The 13,703-nt window shown below is 41.2% G+C and overlaps 1 protein-coding gene across 1 annotated transcript in view; it reads left to right on the forward strand.

The window, feature by feature from the left end:
• The window catches only part of LOC311051985 (uncharacterized protein), a 156,567-nt gene that overhangs the window by 1,107 nt on the left and 141,757 nt on the right, over positions 1–13,703 (forward strand). The window lies entirely within an intron of this gene.

The following is a 13,703-nucleotide window of genomic DNA, read 5'->3' on the forward strand; positions in this document are numbered from 1 at the left end:
ACAGGCCCATAAGGGTCCATTCCTAACTATCTATTATTTAGCTGGGGACCCCTGGAACTCCCTCAAGAACCCCTTGGGGTCCCCTGACCCCACTTTGAGAACCACTGCACACTGTGTGTGTTTGTGTGTGTGTGTGTGTGTGTGTGTGTGTGTGTGTGTGTGTGTGTGTGTGCGTGCGTGCGTGCGTGCGTGCGTGCATGTGCGCGCGCACACACACAGCATCCAAATTGATTTACTTCTGATCAGTCAAACATTTTTCCTATCACTTGAAACTGTTGCCTGATGACAGCTGAGGGTGAAGCGTTCCTCGTTTTTATTCCACATTGTAACCGGTGACATCCCTATAGCATACATTTGTCGTTAGCACTTAGCATTCGTTAGCATGCTCTGTACTGCCAAACAGTGCTCAACTAACTATCTTTATCAACCAAAACGGTCGCGGGGGCTATGATTTTGTCCAATGCCCACTTAAATGAGCTTCTGAGCTTACACAGACACCTGGAGCAAATGAATTAACGACACAACACAAGCTCGTCAACTCCAGCTGAGTGAATGAGAGAGAGAGAGAGAGAGAGAGAGAGAGAGAGAGAGAGAGAGAGAGAGAGAGAGAGAGAGAGAGAGAGAGAGAGAGAGAGAGAGAGAGACAGGGGAGGGCGGGGCTATTAGCCTATAGACCAATTATTTGTTTACTAACATTGAGACTGGATACACAGGTGATTGTTTCACGCAATCAATTATCAACCTGTTGTTTTGGGGTGCGCTGGTTTCAGCACACCCCAACCCCCTCTTGTGTGTTGGCTCAGTGAGGTGCGTCATAGCGAGACCTGCATAGAATGGGTTTCATTGCACGCATACTGGTTGCACGCATACTGGTTCTTATCAGTGTGACGTCGTCTGATAAGGGGTCTATGGAACACACACGGACTGCAGTGTGTGCATGTTTTCATTTACTGTAGTAGTAGTCAGGCGTCATCTACTTTCTGGCAAAAGGGAGAAAGTAGATTTTTAAAAGAGGGAGAGAGAACCATGTGTGTCCTTTTTTCCGTTGTTTACCAAGTTGACCAAAAAAGGAGCATGTTTTGAATTGTTTGTAGACTGCCCACCATCCTCCATCACCTCTCACTCTCCGTCTGTGGCCGGTGACGGAGCTGAACTTTGGTTACATGCAAACAAGGCTGACCCCGTTTTCTCGTTTGTTATTGTGTGCAGCGATTCTGGTCCCGGGGACGCCGATTACTTCAAACCCTCTGTTGTAACAAGTAGATATTGCATTCCGCTGGTGTCACCGGGCCTCAACTAGCACCCTATTAGGTATAGTCCCGGATCCAAGATGGCGGCATGCACATTTCACGTCCTGCTCTGTCTCGTTTTATTTGTTTTTTAAGCCATCCATGACTCACATTTAATTCTTAAACTAGTTTTCCTGTTGAGTGATTTTTAAGTAGCGTGTGTTGCTTCTGGACTTACTTTGGAAATTGAGGATTTGTGGATTCCACCTACGTGAAGCACCTAGGAGGGTGTAGACCGCCTGGTGCGTTTGCCGACGAGTCTCGTACACGGCGCTCCTTATCCAGGGAAGTGTTGTATCAGTGAGGCCAGGAACAATCCTGGGTGGCATTTGTTAGCTCACCGTAGCTAACGCTGCTCACTATATCCAAGGGTGGAATTATTGGCTGTGTCTAAAGCCACCAGCGTCGCCAGCTTCAGTGGATACAGTGTTGCTAACACTGGCTGTTTGCTATAGTTGTTTACTCCTGCTCCTCGGGACCTGTTCGGCGGCGGCGACCGGCGGTGATCGGCGACCTTAGGCGGCGGCGATTCTCCATTGTTTCCCCCCGCTCCTCGGTGCTTGTTCGGCGGTGGAGACCTCCGTTGTTTACTCCTGCTACTCGGGACCTGCTCGGCGGAGGCGACCGGCGGTGACTGGCGACCTTCGGCGGCGGCGATCTCCATCGTTTCCCCCCGCTCCTCGGGGCCTACTCGGCGGCGGCGACCGCCGCAGTATCCCCCCACTCCTCGGGGCCTGCAGTGTGGCGGCGACTTCTCCTGCTTCTCTCGGCTGGACGGCTCATCATCCTGCTGGCCTGCCTGCCTGCGAGCCATATAGCTAGCAATGCTACCGGCGTTTTAAGCTAGTAAGCTACCGGTCTCCTGAAGCTAGTTGTTCACTGGAGTTGTTTGGATTGCCGGCAGTTGTGAAGACAGTGATTTTCCTCTGCATCTCCCCTGCTTCTTAGGAGGACAAGACTTTCAGCGTGCTAATCGGACAGCATACTGGTAATACAATCTTCGGATTGTTTATTTTTATATTTCCATATTATTATTGTTTCTTCTCTTTCTTTCTTGCTTGCCTGAATCTGCATAACCATGTTGTACAGGGCTGTATACAGCATCATGCTGTTAATGGTGGGAATGACTGTCAACAAACCGCAAAGAGGCCTTGGTAAGCCAGGCACGTTTCGTTTTGAGTTAAATGAACATGTTACGTCGGATCAGTTGACCGTTTCTCAGCCTCGAGGACTCTGCAAATTGGACCCTTCGAAACAAGTTCTCCCGTGTGCTTTACTGGTATTGGAAACAATAGCTTTCGGGTATCTAAATGGTCCCCAGTGCAACGGGCTCTCTTCTTCCTCTGCTAAAATCTATAGCTCAAAATGGATGCTCAAAAGAATGACCACTAGGCTATGGATTCTAATGATGTTGTTCATTTCAGGCAATGTTCATGTAAATCCTGGCCCAGTTTCTGCTTCACTCCCTGAAAATCTACCTGTTTTGCCCACTCCACATGATTTCAGTTGTAGAAATGGTCTTGGTTTCCTGCATTTCAATGTTAGGAGTCTAGTGCCTAAACAAGATACACTCAGCAATTGGTTTAATGTTGCCAAACCTGACGTGGTGGCTCTCTCAGAGACTTGGATAAAATCAACCACTCCAGATGTGCAGGTTGCTGGGTTCAATCTGTTTAGATCTGATCGTAAAGGCCGATGTGGAGGGGTAGCACTTTACATATCAAACAGGTTCCAAGGGACGGTACTTGAAACCGTGACTATCCCACGGCAATTTGAATTTCTAGCAGTGCAGATAAAGGTGGCAAACGATCCGCTCACCATCATTTGTGTGTACAGGCCACCTTCAGCTGTATCAGAAACTCTGGTAAACCTAATAGATTTAGTTTCCAAGTATACACACACGGAACTTGTCCTATTGGGTGATCTAAATTGGGACTGGAATAGTGATAAATCTACTTGTTTCAAACAGCAATGTGACTCCCTCAATTTGAGCCAGATTATCCACAGCCCTACTAGACCTGACAGTAACACTTTGATTGACATCATTCTGACAAATGCTGTGCATAAATATGTTTCAGTAGGGGTTTTTGCTAATGATGTTAGTGACCATTGTGCCATTGCATGTGTGAGAAGCACTAAAATGCCTAAATCAACTGGGCTAACTGTAGTCAGACGTTGTTTCAAACACTTTTCAGAACAAGCCTTCTTGCATGACCTAGCACAATTAGATTGGTCCCACGTCTCATTAATACCTTCAGTAGATGAGTCCTTTTCTTATTTTCTTGATCTTTTCTCTTTTGTGGCAAACAAACATGCTCCCCTAAAGAAGGTCCAAATCAAAAATAGATTGAATCCCTGGTTCTCTAGGACCCTAGGTGACCTGATTTTTGACAGAAACAAGAAATGGGCATTGGCCAGAAAGACAAAGGCCACAAATGACTGGCTTCTCTTTCGAATCTTAAGAAATAAATGTAGTGCTCTCACTAAAAAACTGAAAGCAGAGTATTATCTAACTCTCACCTCAGACACATCCAGTAATCACGCCAATTTCTGGAAAGCAGTTAAGCTGCTCCAGCAAAGGGGAAATACCGGACCCCCCCCAAAGTTGCGGGTGGGGGATTCTGTGGTTTGCGACAAAAAAGTGATGGCAAACGCTTTTAATGACCATTTTAAACGGGCTGGACATATTTTTGATGATGAAAATGCATCCTCCTCCCAGCAAGGTTCAGAAGAGGATGCATCCTCATCTACTGTTCCAAATGCTTATTCTGATTTTAACTTTTCTGCCATAGCTGTTTCTGATGTCCTACTTGCACTGACCTCTCTAGACCCAAAAAAGTCTCCCGGTCCTGATGGCCTTGACCCCTATTTGTTAAAAATAGCGGCGTCAGTTATAGCGGAACCGTTAACTGACATTTTCAACCTTTCTCTAGTATCTCAAAACATACCGGCTAAATGGAAGCAAGCGTATGTCTCACCCCTCCTCAAGGCTGGTGACCCCCTTGATGTAAACAATTATAGGCCAATTTCAAATCTTTCTGCCTTATCAAAGATTCTTGAAGCTCAGGTATCAGTGCAAGTAAAACACTTCTTGGAAGCGCATGTGATTTTAAATTCTATGCAATCTGGTTTTAGAGCAAAACATAGTACGGTCACGGCATGCCTAAATGTAATGGATGATATCAAGGATGCCTGGGAAGACAAACGTGTCTGCACTGCTCTATTTATTGACCTAACAAAGGCATTTGACACTGTCCATCACTCGATCTTGCTTAACAGACTCTCTAACATAGGTATGAGTCATAAGGTGACACATTGGTTTAAGAGCTACTTGGTTGGCCGAACACAATGCGTCAAAATGGGAGATATTGTGTCTGAGCCTGTAGCCATGGAAAAGGGAGTTCCCCAGGGCTCCATTTTAGGTCCCTTACTTTTTCTTATATACATAAACAATATTTGTAATCAATCACAGCACTCTAGGTATCATATGTATGCTGATGACACGGTTCTGTATACATGTGCGCCAACCATGGAATTGGCTGTAGCAAAGTTGTCTATTGATTTCATTGCCTTGCAGCAGGAATTACACAAAAGTAAACTGCTACTAAATGGAAAGAAAACTAAGGCCATCCTGTTTACGCCACGTGCTTCTCCTGCCCCTTTAAGTATCACCACTCTGGACGATACATCCATTGAGTGGGTGGATAATTATAAATATCTTGGGTTCTGGCTTGACAAGCATTTAAACTTCAAATTGCATGTAGTCAGACGTTGTTTCAAACACTTTTCAGAACAAGCCTTCTTGCATGACCTAGCACAATTAGATTGGTCCCACGTCTCATTAATACCTTCAGTAGATGAGTCCTTTTCTTATTTTCTTGATCTTTTCTCTTTTGTGGCAAACAAACATGCTCCCCTAAAGAAGGTCCAAATCAAAAATAGATTGAATCCCTGGTTCTCTAGGACCCTAGGTGACCTGATTTTTGACAGAAACAAGAAATGGGCATTGGCCAGAAAGACAAAGGCCACAAATGACTGGCTTCTCTTTCGAATCTTAAGAAATAAATGTAGTGCTCTCACTAAAAAACTGAAAGCAGAGTATTATCTAACTCTCACCTCAGACACATCCAGTAATCACGCCAATTTCTGGAAAGCAGTTAAGCTGCTCCAGCAGAGGGGAAATACCGGACCCCCCCCAAAGTTGCGGGTGGGGGATTCTGTGGTTTGCGACAAAAAAGTGATGGCAAACGCTTTTAATGACCATTTTAAACGGGCTGGACATATTTTTGATGATGAAAATGCATCCTCCTCACAGCAAGGTTCAGAAGAGGATGCATCCTCATCTACTGTTCCAAATGCTTATTCTGATTTTAACTTTTCTGCCATAGCTGTTTCTGATGTCCTACTTGCACTGACCTCTCTAGACCCAAAAAAGTCTCCCGGTCCTGATGGCCTTGACCCCTATTTGTTAAAAATAGCGGCGTCAGTTATAGCGGAACCGTTAACTGACATTTTCAACCTTTCTCTAGTATCTCAAAACATACCGGCTAAATGGAAGCAAGCGTATGTCTCACCCCTCCTCAAGGCTGGTGACCCCCTTGATGTAAACAATTATAGGCCAATTTCAAATCTTTCTGCCTTATCAAAGATTCTTGAAGCTCAGGTATCAGTGCAAGTAAAACACTTCTTGGAAGCGCATGTGATTTTAAATTCTATGCAATCTGGTTTTAGAGCAAAACATAGTACGGTCACGGCATGCCTAAATGTAATGGATGATATCAAGGATGCCTGGGAAGACAAACTTGTCTGCACTGCTCTATTTATTGACCTAACAAAGGCATTTGACACTGTCCATCACTCGATCTTGCTTAACAGACTCTCTAACATAGGTATGAGTCATAAGGTGACACATTGGTTTAAGAGCTACTTGGTTGGCCGAACACAATGCGTCAAAATGGGAGATATTGTGTCTGAGCCTGTAGCCATGGAAAAGGGAGTTCCCCAGGGCTCCATTTTAGGTCCCTTACTTTTTCTTATATACATAAACAATATTTGTAATCAATCACAGCACTCTAGGTATCATATGTATGCTGATGACACGGTTCTGTATACATGTGCGCCAACCATGGAATTGGCTGTAGCAAAGTTGTCTATTGATTTCATTGCCTTGCAGCAGGAATTACACAAAAGTAAACTGCTACTAAATGGAAAGAAAACTAAGGCCATCCTGTTTACGCCACGTGCTTCTCCTGCCCCTTTAAGTATCACCACTCTGGACGGTACATCCATTGAGTGGGTGGATAATTATAAATATCTTGGGTTCTGGCTTGACAAGCATTTAAACTTCAAATTGCATGTAGATGCTCTGAGCAAGAAATTGAAATTTACTATAGGTTTCTTCTATAGATTGAAGGCATGCTTTGCCCGAGCTGCTCGCCAAAAACTGGTTGCCGGTCTGTTCTTGTCCCAGCTAGATTATGGTGATGCCATCTATAGGTTTGCTTGTCCTACTACATTGGCCAGTTTGGATCCTTTGTACCATTCGGCACTGAGATTTGTAACTCATTTACCCTTTAGGACTCATCATTGTACTCTGTATGCAGCAGTCGGCTGGTTCTCCTTAGGTGCCCGTAGGCAGCAGCATTGGTACACTTTCATCTATAAGGCAATCTTGGGTGGAATTCTCCCCTCTTATATCTCCTCAAAATTCGAGGTGGTAAAGAATGGCCTCAATCTCAGATCTAATGCATGGATACGTTGTGTAGTACCGACTTTCTCATCTGAGGTGGGCAAAAAATGCCTTGCTTTTTATGGTCCATGGGCTTGGAATGACCTCCAAAAGAGTTTCAAACTTGCCACACTTATCTCTTTGCGAATGTTTAAAAGTTTCATTGTTGAGAAACTTGCTCATTCCTGTAATTGTTTGGATGTCTAAAAAAAAAAAAAAAGAAACACTATGTCATTGTACATGTGGGTAAAATTCTATGAATTGCTACATGTAATAATCTTGGATTAACTTGCTGGTAGGTTAACCGACTTGGTTGAGCTGAGTAATTAATTAGTTTCACTAGGAGATTTGTTTTTAAGGTTCCTGGGAGTCATGGATGTATTAATATTATTGTTGTACTGATTTGTATGTTTGTTTTTGCAGAGATGTGAATTTTTTAATCTGCCCCTTGGCCAGTTCCCACTTGTAAAAGAGACTCTGTCTCAATGTGTTTTACTGGTTAAATAAAGGTTAAATAAAAAAATAAAAATAAAATGTGTGTGTCTCTCAACCGCTCTCAACACAGTGGGAGAGATGGAGGAGCGTACTGATATATCTTTATGGAAAATTCAACACTAGAATACACACAGATGTTTTTGGCTTTCATTTTCCCATGAGCCTTAAAAACATAATCTTCAAATTTAATACCTACGGTCAAATTTAAGACAAATTAAGACCTTAAATTCCCGATATATTTTAGAGACAATTTAAGACTTTTTAAGGACCCGCGGGAACCCTGTTAAACACCACAAACTACAAGGATTACGTTGACACAAACATAGTGGAGTGATTTAGAAGCACTTTATAAGAAAACTAACACTTGTAGTGTTTTATTGTTGGACATTCATCATGGCAGGTTATAACATGGGCTTTTGGAACAGGACAGCCCCTGGGTCTGTCTGTGTCTGTGTCTCTGCTTGAAATGCAGTTCTCTGTCTCTGACGTTGAATTGTGGGCGTGCACTCTCCAAACATTGTATAGGGGGGCGGGGCTAAGGCCAAACTCCTCAAAGCTGTGTGTAGAGACGGGTTTGTCACCCGTCTAAAAAAGAATCATTTCTCTGTTTCACTTTCTCCCTCTCTTCCTTTTTTGTTGCAAGCCACACATGCTGTCACTTTTAAGGTGGCTGCATGTTTTCATTTTAGGTGATCACCCTTTCACCTTTTAGGTGGAAACGTTTTCACCTATAACACACATGGGCAACATACGGCCCGGGGGCCGGCCCTTTAACCATCTAAATCCGGCGGCCCGCCAAGTCCAAAACAAAAACAAAATTACCCCCCCAAAAAATCCTAATTATTTTGGATAATAATAATACACTTGATTTGTTTTGATTTATTAGACATAATAATTATGCTTCATGCTTCTCACGGAAACGTCAAGGATAAAATGCCAATGGAACACTGGAACAAGGAAACTTGAGAGACAAAAAAGATATGTATATGATGAGTGATTAATGAAGGGCATGCCAGGATTTGAATGTGAAGGCACAACTTTGATCAGACGTGAGCTAACTTTTAGGTTAGAGGTGTTCCGGCTGTGGATGGAGGGTTTCCATGGATTATGATTGTGGAGTGTTATTATAGTTGTCAATTATTGAAATCCCAAAAATGGGATGTACTTGGACCATGCCAAATTGAATGCCTGTCTCAGGACTGCTACCTGCCAGTATACAGTGCAGTCTCCAGGTTGCCGAAAGTATAGCTACCACTTTAACCCTGACATCCCAAATTTGGGCATGTCATAGGCTAAAACAATAAGAAAATGACTGATCTACAAGCTCACAACATGCTGTGATGTGTTGTGATTGATTGATTTGGATAATAATAATCCAGCTTGTAGATCGGCTTTCCCCCCACAAATAATATTTTTTAAATTTGTTTGATAAGTGGCTTGTTTTAAAATGTGTAGCGCTCTGGAATAGAGACAATATGGCAGGCACTTCAGGAGTCCATTATTATATATACATATTATATATTTAGGGCTAGGCCTATGTGATTTTGGTAATATCACCTTTTTTGAGTGGTGCTAGCCACTCCAAGGACTGAATTTGTGTGTATGTTTGCGGATGGCCTCAACATGTTTGTGTCTGGCGTCAACAGCTGTGGCTGATTGCAACACAAAGATGCAACCAGTTACACTAATTATACACAAACAGGAGTGCAACACACACACACACACACACACACACACACACACACACACACACACACACACACACACACACACACACACACACACACACACACACACACACACACACACACACACACACACACACACATTTGACATGAGTAAAATACTTAAATATGAGTACAAATACTTTAAAGTTCCTAAACTGAGTAAATATACTTGAAATTAGTAAAAATACTTTAAAGTCATCAAAGTCGGTAAAAATTAACTAATTTAAGTCAAAGCACTTGAAAGTTACTAAATTGTTATTTTTTTTTTAAGCACATTTAGCTATTTTCACAGAATTGAGGCAGCTATTAGCAATCATTTCCTTTAGCTATCTTGTTGTCTTCACCTGATGCAATTGTGTGTGCAGGTACCATGTGCAATAGGCCTACTGAAAATCTCCTGCAACTCATGTAATGAGCATGTCTCAAACGCATTTCTATGTTTCTACATTATAATGAAGAAAATATATAGGCTATATCTAGATTTTTTTTTTCAAAATAGAAAATGTGCCACGGCCATAGACATGTCTTGCCACGGACATGTTTGTCCATGTTGATGACCCCTCACTCACACACACGCACACACACACACACACACACACACACACACACACACACACACACACACACACACACACACACACACACACACACACACTCACACTCACTCACCTCTCTCTCTCTCTCTCTCTCTCTCTCTCTCTCTCTCTCTCTCTCTCTCTCTCTCTCTCTCTCTCTCTCTCTCTCTCTCTCTCTCTCTCTCTACTGGTAACAAACCATTTACAGGAAACACTCTGAAAGTGCAGATCCAACTTCTAGTAGAATCTCTACTGAGTTTGTTCCTCATTTAGTGTCTATTTTAGTGACTATCTACAGTAGCTCTGTATATTTTTGTTGCAGAACTGATCGTTTATGACAATATAATTAATAGCTGTAGAAAATAGTCTCTAGTAACTTTGAAGCCTCAAGTTGTCCACTGCCCACGCCTTATTCTCATCGTGTTGAGGCACAAACACACATAACTGTGAAACAGACCTATCCAGTCCCTGAGCCTAGAGCCTGGGGGTTATGAACACTGATGGCTCAGATTACACTGACAGCAGGGCAAAGCAAATAAAAGCACCCACAGTGAAAAATCACACATGTAAACACCTGCTTTAACTAATGAATGGATTGTAACAACTTGGTGTAAATGTTAGTTTATAGGGGGTGTCAGTGATATTCAATGAGAACAATTAGGGTTGTCCCGTATTAAAAAACGTATTCAAGTTGTCCCTTAAGGTTATTTTTGTATTTAAATGACAGTAGCCAACATGAATTTAGCTTCTTTTTTTCACTTATCACAAGTTAGTGCAGCATTGTATCAAAACAAAATGTAAATATTAAAGCTTATTCAGTGGTGCACCACAACACAACCATGTAAACAAATTAAGTGCAGAATAATGCAAAATTATTTTCTTATTTCGACATGGCCAAAATAAAGAAATAAAGTTTTCCCATTCAGACACTAGCATTATTTATGTCTGCATTTCATTGATTTAAAGTTGAGAAATGTACCTTATGTCTAGTCTGTCGCTTTTCAATTATTTCAGAAGGAAAAACACTACCTTATGTCACTGCTAGCCTTAATAGCCTATATCAGTAGAATTACTAATTCAATAGCAATATTGAATTAGTAGGCACAATTATTCAGAGGAGGAGAGAGAGCGTTTGTGTTGTGTTTGTGGCTGCACTGAGCCATTCAGGCCAGTATTGCCAAATCTGTTTATTATAAGCGACTTTGGGCTTGTTTTTCAGTAAAGTAGCTTGTAAATACTGGGGGTCCTTTGCATGCCAATGTTATAGAATCACTGCTCTAAAACAAAATTAGACAATAACGTTTGACTGAACTGCCCTAGTGGCTTATTTTCATATACCTGGTTGCTTGTTTCTTTCGCAAAATCTGGCAACACTGATTCTGGCTAATGGCCAGTGGCCTGTTGTTTTGGCTTATTTTAACCTCTATACAGTGTATAGGACTTAAAATGTTACACTTTCTCTTCTGTTGCTCAGTGTACTTTAACAAGCTTTAACGAGCTACAGCTGGATAGAGAACAAGACATCAACTCTGTATGCACATATAATGTGCAGGTAGGAGGGAGCAACTACTTTCTATATAGGCCTATGGGAGAAGTGTATGCACACACGTGTTAACACTAAATAACATTATAGGCTACAAATATTTTATATTAAAAACAATATTTCATTAAGAAAAAAATATCCTGATCTTTTCGAAAATCACGTGATCGGCTCCGATCTCCGATCACGTGATGGGATCGGGAAAACCCTAAGGTCAATAATAGCCTACATTTAATTAAGGTCTCTCCACCAAGCACATAGAGACTTCAAACAGTCCAGTACAGAAGTCAGGGCAGGACAAAATAAAATATTTGATATCACACTCTTTACAACTTATGACAACCTCAGAATCATCAAATATATGCTATATTAGTCGAGGGGGGTGGGGGCTGCAACGATTTATGTAGCCTAGTTGTAGACATAGTCTTTTGAATACAATTCCATTTAGTTGTAGTCATATTTTAGTCATCTGGAATGTTTTAGTTGACTAAATATAAGATTTTAGTCGACTAAATATAAGATTTTAGTCGACTAGATCTACAGTTGATTAGTCGACAGATGGCGTCATAATGCCTGATTTATAATGCTGAGAATAGCAGATCTACAAGCACACAATGCATCGTAGACACGTTGCGAGCTTGTAGATCTGCTATTTTCGGAGCGTGACACCCGAGCATAAAATGACTTTTTAGTTCTACTGGATCTCTTCTCCACTAGTCCCTCCCTAACCTTTAGTCTAGCTTTTATTTGTTGACAACACTGTCAATATATTTAGTCATATAGTTTTTAGTCACCGTAGCTTTGTTTATATTTAGTTTTAGTTTAGTTTCCGTGAACAAACATTTTTCATCATCATTTTTTAGTCGACAAAATTCACACTGCTCTACACTTCATTGACAGAAGGAAGGTGACTTCGCTGTTGCCAGCTTTTGTGAGAGAAATAAGCAAGGTCTATGGTTTATGAAAACAAGCCCAAAAGAATGAGCACTTTAAACCTCGGCTATTTAAAAATAGCTGATCTACAACCTCACAACACGTTGAAATGTGACGGGTTGTGAGCTTGTAGAGCTGCTATTAAAAAAGTATAATCTTGAAATAAAATGTGAAATATTTGGAAGATTAAACATAAATACAAGATAGGACGCAAATCTGGTACGGGGCTCCCTGGCACAAAATATTTTCATATGAGGGTTACGGATTTGGGGGTCTATGATGACATGAAAATGTTTGAGAACAGTTTAAACAACATTATGAAACAAAAACAAACAACTACACTTTAGAAACAAGCCCAAAAAAACGCAACTCGCAACTACCAATATTTAAAAGAGACTTTACAGAAAAACAAGCCCAAAGTCCCTTATAATAAGCAGACATGGCAACACTGGACACAGCCACACTAACTCTGTCACTGTGCCAGCTACAGTTCTGAAGGGGTTGCAGTATTGATACTTTTACTTAAGTAAAACATTTGAGTACATTTTCCACCACTGCTTGTTTCTTAAGTGTACAGTAGGCTAGTTGATTATTTGGGGCTTGTTTCTATGGGGTCATGCCTATGTTCCCTCAGCCCTATGTTCCCTCAATCCCTATTTTTTTTTTAAAATCCAAATTAGGCCCTATGTTCCCCTCATCCCAAATTAGACCCTATGTACCCTCAGCGCTATGTTCCTTCAGCATCACATATGACCCCTCCATAATGTGCTGTTGGGGTCACCTGTTGGGTTGCCCCGTGCTCCCCAAGGTATCCCCCACAGGTAGACTACCCCCCCCACACATACACACACGCACACACTTAAAAAATGCTATGATGCATTATAATCACACTTATAATTCATTATAATGCGCTTATATGGAATTATAATACTTGTTATAAATGTTTATAATCATGTATGACAACTTTATAACGCAATTTAAGTGCTGGTCATAATGCATTATGAGCTGAGTGGAACAGCACATTATAACTACCATAACTTAGTAAGTTATAAAGTGTATTTGTTATAAGTTGTTGTATGTATGTATGCATAATTACAAACATTTATAACGAGTGTTATGAAGCATTATATTATGTGCATTATAATCCATTATAATCCAAAGCATTATAAATGTGATTATAATGCATTATAGTCAAATGTTACCTGGTAGTTTTAATGTGTTGTTACACTGAGTTTATAATGGATTATGACCGAGACTAATACATTGTATTATTATACATTATAATACTTAATAAACATTTTTATAAGTTGTTATGCATGATTATGAAAAGTGTAATAAGGCCTTATACGTGCATTATAATGCATTATAAATGTGGTTATAATGCATTATTGACCCGGCCTTAAAGAGGTGGTGCCA

Source organism: Gymnoscopelus microlampas (assembly GCF_963454915.1).
Source record: "Gymnoscopelus microlampas genome assembly, chromosome: 1".
NCBI lineage: Eukaryota > Metazoa > Chordata > Actinopteri > Myctophiformes > Myctophidae > Gymnoscopelus > Gymnoscopelus microlampas.